Below are 7642 nucleotides of genomic sequence, written 5' to 3' on the forward strand. Positions count from 1 at the left end.
ATGGGGACTGATGGGTTCCCAGATCCATATCCTGGCAGATGTCTCTGGCTCAGTGTCTCCCATTGGCTGCCTGTCACCTTCGAGGGAGCTCTGGGATGGAAGCCCCCTCTCACATCCCACCACCCTCCCCAGGCTGGCCTTTTAGAGGTGACCCCAGGGGAACCGCATTGAGGCTGCTTTCAAATCCTTCAGTGAGAGTTCCACCAGATAGCCTGGGTGGACCAGATGGGACGAGACTGGACCACCCCGGACCGTGATGTTCTTGCTGGGGGTGGGTCAGGGGTTGGTTGACGTACAGGGTAGACAGGCAGCCCCGGCATTATAAAACTGAGATGCGGCCGGGCGCAGTGGCTCACGCTTGTAATCCCAGCACTTTGGGAGGCCCAGGCGGGCAGATCACAAGGTCAAGAGATCGAGATCATCCTGGCCAACACGGGGTTTAGTAGAAACCCCGTCTCTACTAAAAATACAAAAACTAGGGGGTGTGGTGGCAGGCACCTGTAATCCTAGCTACTTGTGAGGCTGAGGCAGGAGAATCGCTTGAACCAGGAGGCAGAGGTTGCAGTGAGCTGAGATCGCACCACTGCACGCCAGCCTGGTGACAGAGTGAGACTCTGTCTAAAAAAAACTGAGATGCATTCCTAGGGTGCCAGGGTATGGGAGTGTCACATAGAATGCCCTTCTTCCAGTCGGCCTGCCTTCAGCTTCCTTAGGCATGATGACAACTTCCCATCAGAGCCTCTTTTTCCCTTTTTCCACCACAGAGATAAGAAACATTAGAGGGAGAAAGAGCTCAATTAATACTGCTTATCCTCATTTGTGTAATCATCAGTGATCTACATACAGACAGGTGACTAGACAGGGATGCAAATCAGAAAAAAAAAAAAAAAAGGAATATACTAGGGGCTGGGAACAGTGGCTCATGCTTGTAATCCGAGCACTTTGGGAGACCAAGGCAGGTGGATCACCTGAGGTCAACAGTTTGAGACTAGCCTGGCCAACATGGCAAAACCCCATCTCTACTAAAAATACAAAAAAAAATTAGCCAGATGTGGTGGGAGGCGCCTGTAATCCCAGGTGGGAGGCTGAGGCATGAGAATCACTTGAACCAGGAGGCGGAGGTTGCAGTGAACCAAGATTGCGCATTGCACTCCAGCCTGGCTGGTCCACAGAGCGAGACTCCATCTAAAAAAAAAAAAAAAAGGAATATACTAGTTGCTGAGCGCTGTTCTTTGAGCTTGTAATTTAGTGGAGGAAGACAGATAACCAACAAAGAGACAATACATAAAATACGAAAGGTAAGAAGAGAATTTTCCATTGCTTTCTAGGATGCATTTTCAGTGCTGAGGTTGACAATCACAGTGATTCTCCAGCTTTACTGAAAATGTTGAAACAAAAAGAAATAAAAACAAAAAGAATATGTTGAGGCAACAATTGTACCCCTTTCCCATTGGACACGGAAGAAGAAGGACGGACACTACTGGATCATTGCACTCAGTGGCGGACACTGTTTGAGACTGGCATCAACACAGACCAAGAGGGTCTGAGAGAGAGTGAAATCTGATCTTGATTTTCCCATGGGAGGCCCTGTAGGAAGTCATTCATAAAGCCTCCACCTAGTTTGGGTCAGGTTTTCAGTCACCAGCCCATAAGAGTTTCAAGAGCCCAACTAGGCTGGGCACAGCAGCTCACGCCTGTAATTGCAGTACTTTGGGAGGCCGAGACAGGAGGATCGCTTAAGCCCAGGAGTTCAAGACCAGCCTGGGTAACATAGCAAGACCCTGTCTCTACAAGAAATAGAAAAAATTAGCTACATGGTAGCACGTGTTTGTAGTCCCAGCTACTTTAGTCCTCTTGGGCAAGAGGATCCCTTGAGGATGGGAAGTTGAAGCTGCAGTGAGCCTGATTGCATAGCTGCACTCCAGGCTGGGTGACAGAGCGAGACCCTGTCTAAAAAGAGAGAGAGAGAGAAGAACTAATTAATATATCCAGTGAAGCAGAATCTCTAGACGGAAGCTGCAATCTGCATTGTTAACTAGATCCCCATGTGAATCTTTTTTTTTTTTTTGAGACGGAGTCTCACTTTGTCACCCAGGCTGGAGTGTAATGGTGCAATCTCAGCTCACTGCAAACTCTGCCTCCTGGGTTCAAGTGATTCTCCTGCCTCAGCCTCCCAAGTAGCTGGGATTACAGGCACACACCACCACGCCCTGCTAATTTTTGTATTTTTAATAGAGACAAGGTTTCACCATGTTGACTAGGCTGGTCTCAAACTCCTGACCTCAAGTGACCAGCCCACCTCGGCCTCCCAAAGTACTGGGATTACAGCCATGCGCCACTGTGCCCGGCCTCCCATGTGAATCTGCATTGAAGAGGTGAAGAATTTGCTCCAAAACAAGGGCAGCCAAAAAGCAAACTTTTTCTGTAAAGGGCCAGATAATAAATATTTTAGGCTTTGTATGCCATAGTCTCTGTGGCAACTACTCAACTCTGGTACTTTTGCAGATGCAGCCATATATGCTGCCATATATGAACTCAGCCACTAGGCTGAGTTCTAGTAAAACTTTGTTTACAAAAGCAGGCAGTGGGCTAGATTTGGTTCACTGGCATGGTGCCCGCCCCTGCTCTAGAACTACAGCCGTAAGCAAAGAGAAAACTACCAAATCTGGAAGGCTCAGTAAGATTCAATAAGTATTTTTCCAAAATCTATAAAATCTGAAACCATTTAATAGTTGAAAGAAAGAAGCCAATATGATTATAAGAAGTGCTCATATTTCTTGAGGGCTTACTATGTGCCAGAGGCTATGCCAAGGGATGTATCATTTAGAATGCTTTCATCTCGTAGAACATCTCATATACCAAGTAGTTGGGTTTGTTTTTGTTTTTTTTTTGTTTGTTTGTTTTTGTTTTTGTTTTGAGACAGAGTCTCGTTCTGTTGCCCAGATCGGAGTGCAGTGGCGCGATCTTGGGTCACTGCAAGCTCTGCCTACTGGGTTCACGCCATTCTCCTGCCTCGGCCTCCCAAGTAACTGGGACTACCGGCGCCTGCCACCACGGCTGGCTAATTTTTTTGGATTTTTAGTAAACATGGGGTTTTACCAGGTTGGCTAGGCTGGTCTCGAACTCCTGACCTCAGGTGATCCACCTGCTTTGGCCTCCCACAGTACTGGGATTACAGGCATGAGCCACCGTGCCCAGCCCCAAGTAGTTTTAAGATAGGGTTGATTCCATGGTTGGAGTGGCAGTGCTTTCCTGATTTGTTCAAGGACACAGGTTCTTTCCACCTCATGCCTCTTCCTTTCTTGGGGCTTGAGCTTTGCCCTCAATTCACTCCCCTCATGACCACAAAATGGTGACTACAATTCCAAGTCACACATCCAGACCAAATAGTCTTCAGAAGAAACAGATCATCTCTTCCTCTGTCTTTTTAGGATGAAGAGATCATTCCCAGAAGCTCCTCCATACCAGGATGTTTCCTTTCTGTTTTTTATTTTTTGAGACAGGGTCTCACTCTGTCGCCCAGGCTGGAGTGCAGTGGCATAATCATAGCTCACTGCAGCCCTGATCTCCTGGGCTCAAGAGATCCTCTTTCCTCAGCCTCCCAAGTAGCTGGAACTACAGGCATGTGCCACCGTACTCAGCTAATTTTTAAAAATTGTTTTTAGAGACAGGGTTTGAATATGTGGACCAGGCTGGTCTTGAACTTTTGGGCTCAAATGATCCTCCCACCTCGGTTTCCGAAAGTGCTGGGATTACAGGCATGAGGCACCACACCCGCCCTCCTTTCATGTCTTAATGGTCAGAATTTGATCATGGGCTCACTTTCAATTATTAGAAAGGGGAATGGAATTTCCAAGATTAGTTGAGTAATCAGGAATCCTCTACTAATCTTGGCTATGTAGAGGATGTGGGGGATGGAAGGCTGTGCTCGTAAAGGCTGTATGAATATCTGAATAAAATCAGGGCTCTGGTAGGAAGAAAATATGGGGGTCAGAAATGGATATTGAATAAGCAACCAAGTGATATGACCATGACACAAATACCATGACCAGGTGCTACTAGTTTCCATGTTTTAGAGATAAGAAAATAAGTCAGAGAGGGGAAAGTGACTAGGTCAAGGTCACAAAGCTACTAAATGGAAGAGACTAGATTCAGGCAGGCCCAGGTCTGTGACTATAGCACCCACTCCCTCAACCACTGCAGTAAAGTACTATGGTGGGAAAGCTGAGGTCAGGAAAGAAAAGAATAGCTCCAAAGCTTGCCTCAAACTCAGGTAAACTTGAGCCACTTATAAAACCTGTGATGTCGCTGGACACCTGTAGTCCAGCTACTACAGGTGGCTTGCACCTGTAGTCCTAGCTACTCAGGAGGCTGAGGAGGGAGGATCACATGAGCCCAGGAGTTTGAGGCTGCAGTGAGCTATGATCACACCACTACACTCTAGCTTGGGCAGCAGAGCCAAACCCCATCTCTAAAAACAAATAAGCTGGGCACAGTGGCTGACGCCTGTAATACCAGCACTTCTGCAGGCCAAGGCGCAGGATGGCTTGAGCTCAAAAGTTAGAGATCAGCCTGGGCAACATAGTGAGACCTCGTCTCTATTAAAAATTAGCCAGATATAGTGATCTGCATCTGTAGTCCCAGCGACTCAGGAGGCTGAAGCAGGAGGATTGCTTGAGCCAAGGAGGCCAAGTCTGCAGTGAGCTATAATCACCACTGCACTCCAGCCTGAGTGACGGGGTGAAACCCTGTCTCAAACAAATAAAAATAAAAACAAACAAACAAAAACCCTGTGATGTCACCAAGCCTCCCTAGAACAAGCAACCCCATAATGGAGCGAGTAAAAGCACAATAATTTATTTAGCTCACAATTATATGGGTCAGCAATTTGGGCTGGGCTTCTGGTCTCAGCTGGACTCACTCATGCATCTTTGGTCAGCTGGGGACTGGCTGGTCTAAGGTAGACCCTGGTGGACACATGGGCTGGTTCCACATGGTCCCTCACCCTCCAGCAGGTTAGGCTGGGCTTGTGTGTGTGGAGGCTAGACAGAGTGCCAAGAGTGGAGGAAAATAACAAAGGCGGCTAGACATGGTGGTTCACACCTGTAATCCTAACACATTGGGAGGCTGAGGCGGGAGGATCATCTGAGGTCAGATGTTTGAGACCAGCCTGACCAACATGGTGAAACCCCATCTCTACTAAAAATACAAAAAATAGCCAGGCATGGTGGTGCGGGCATGTAATCCCAGCTACTCAGAAGGCTGAGGCAGGAGAATCGCTTGAACCCAGGAGGCGGAGGTTGCAGTGAGCCGAGATCACACCACTGCACTCCAGCCTGGGCAACAGAGCCAGACTCCACCTCAAAAGTGAAAAAAAAGAAGTGCTTAAGGCCTCTTGAGGCCTTGTTTGGATCTGGCAAAAATTACTTTTCGAATGAGGACTGAACTAAAAAGGACTTTTATTTTCTCATTCCACCGAAAGACAGATGCAACAATGTTAAATGCGTGTTCCCATGTTTGCAGTTCAGGGAGGTGTTCAATAGGCTGTTGGTCTGTTTCACAGCCAACATCGCCTAGGCTCCTAAGGGACAAGTACTCTTAACCAGAGCTAGAAGATGAGGCTAAGAGATAGGACATGGATTCAGTACAGAGAGGTGGAACGCAGCACCATGGTCAATGGATTGAGACTGGGATAGGGCTGCACAAAGAGGGCATCTGAAAGTCAAATATTTAAACACTAAGACAAGATTCCAACAAGTCTATTTGTGCCTGCCCCAAAACCAAAAAAACACATTCCATATGGCAATCAAGAGACCAAAGCATATATATACAAACATATACATACATACATATATATATATGTTTTGTTTTGTTTTGAGATGGAGACTTACTCTGTCGCCCAGGCTGGAGTGCAGTGACACGATCTCGGCTCACTGCAACCTCTGCCTCCTGGTTCAAGTTATTCTCATGCCTCAGCCTCCTGAGTAGCTAGGATTACAGGCCCACGCCACCACGCCTGGCTAATTTTTGTATTTTTAGTAGAGAGGGCGTTTCGTCATGTTGCCCAGGCTGGTCTTGAACTCTTGACCTCAGGTGATCCGCCCACCTCAGCTTCCCAAAGTGCTGAGATCACAGGCATGAGCCACGGCTTCTGGCCAGCGCCATATTTTCTACTATCCTGGTGAAGTAAATATTTGTACCAAACCCCATCAAACTTGAAACGAATAGAATGTTCTTAATTTTCAAGGTGCTATCTTTAAAGATCTTCTCCAGAATGACTTGTGACATCTTTATAGGGGCCAGGGGGTTTCCCCTCAGTATCAGCATTTCTTTACTTACAAGATTATAATCTCGTAAGATTACAATCTTACAATTACTTACAAGATTCTATAATTACTTACAAGATTATAATCTTGTAAGATTGTAATCTTACAATTACTTACAAGATTCCATAATTACTTACAAGATTATAATCTTGGAAGATTATAATCTTACAATTATTTACAAGATTCCATAATTACTTAAAAGATTAGCATCTTGTAAGTAAAGAAAGTACCAGGACAGTAGACAATATAGCACTGGTGGGACACGGTGGCTCACTCTTGTGATCTCAGCACTTTGGGAGGCCGAGGCGGGCAGATCATGAGGTCAGGAGCTTGAGACCAGCCTGGCCAAGATGGTGAAACCCCATCTTTACAAAAAATACAAAAATTAGCTGGGCATGGTGGTGGGCGCCTGTAATTCCAGCTACTCAGGAGGCTGAGGCAGAGACTTGCTTGAACCCGGGAGGCGGAGGTTGCAGTAAACTGAGATTGCGGTCACTGCACTCCAGCCTGGGCAACAGAGTGAGAATCTGTCTCAAAACAAAAACAAAAACAAAAACAAAAACAAAAACAAAAACAAAAACAAAAACACTGTGGTCTAATCCATATGTCTTTTTTCTGAATTCATTTGAACTCATTCACTGCTATCACTAACAGTTTAAAGACTGGGCGTGGTGACTCACGCCTGAATGCTAGCACTTTGGGAGGCCAAGGCAACATGGCGAAATCCCATCTCTACAAAAAATACAAAAAATTAGCCGAGGGTGGTGGTGCACACCTGTGGTCCCAGCTACTCCAGGAGGTGGAGGTGGGAGATCACCAGAGCTCGGGATGTGGAGCCTGCAGTGAGCTGAGATCGTGCCACCAGGAGTACGACCCTGTCTCAAAAAATCAAAACAAAATAAAACACAGTTTAAATACTGTATGTAGGCATTTAAAACACTTTGAAGTTAATTTCTTTTCTTTTCTTTTTTTTTTGATTCAGAGTTTAGCTTAGTCACCCAGGCTGGAATGAAGTGTCACCATCTTGGCTCGCTGAAACCTCTGCCTCCCGGGTTCAAGCAATTCTCCTGCCTCAGCCTCCTGAGTAGCTGTGATTACAGGCACGCACTACCATGCCAGGCTAATTTTTGTATTTTTAGTAGAGATGGGGTTTTACCATGTTGGCCAGGCTGGTCTCGAACTCCTGACCTCAGCTGATCCACCCGCCTTGGCCTCCCAAAGTGCTGGGATTACAGGCATGAGCCACCGCGCCTGGCCTTTGGAGTTAATTTCTAAGAAAAGGCAGTGGACACAAGCAAGTTGTATTTCATCTTATG

This window comes from Piliocolobus tephrosceles, chromosome 16, assembly GCF_002776525.5.
Source record: "Piliocolobus tephrosceles isolate RC106 chromosome 16, ASM277652v3, whole genome shotgun sequence".
NCBI lineage: Eukaryota > Metazoa > Chordata > Mammalia > Primates > Cercopithecidae > Piliocolobus > Piliocolobus tephrosceles.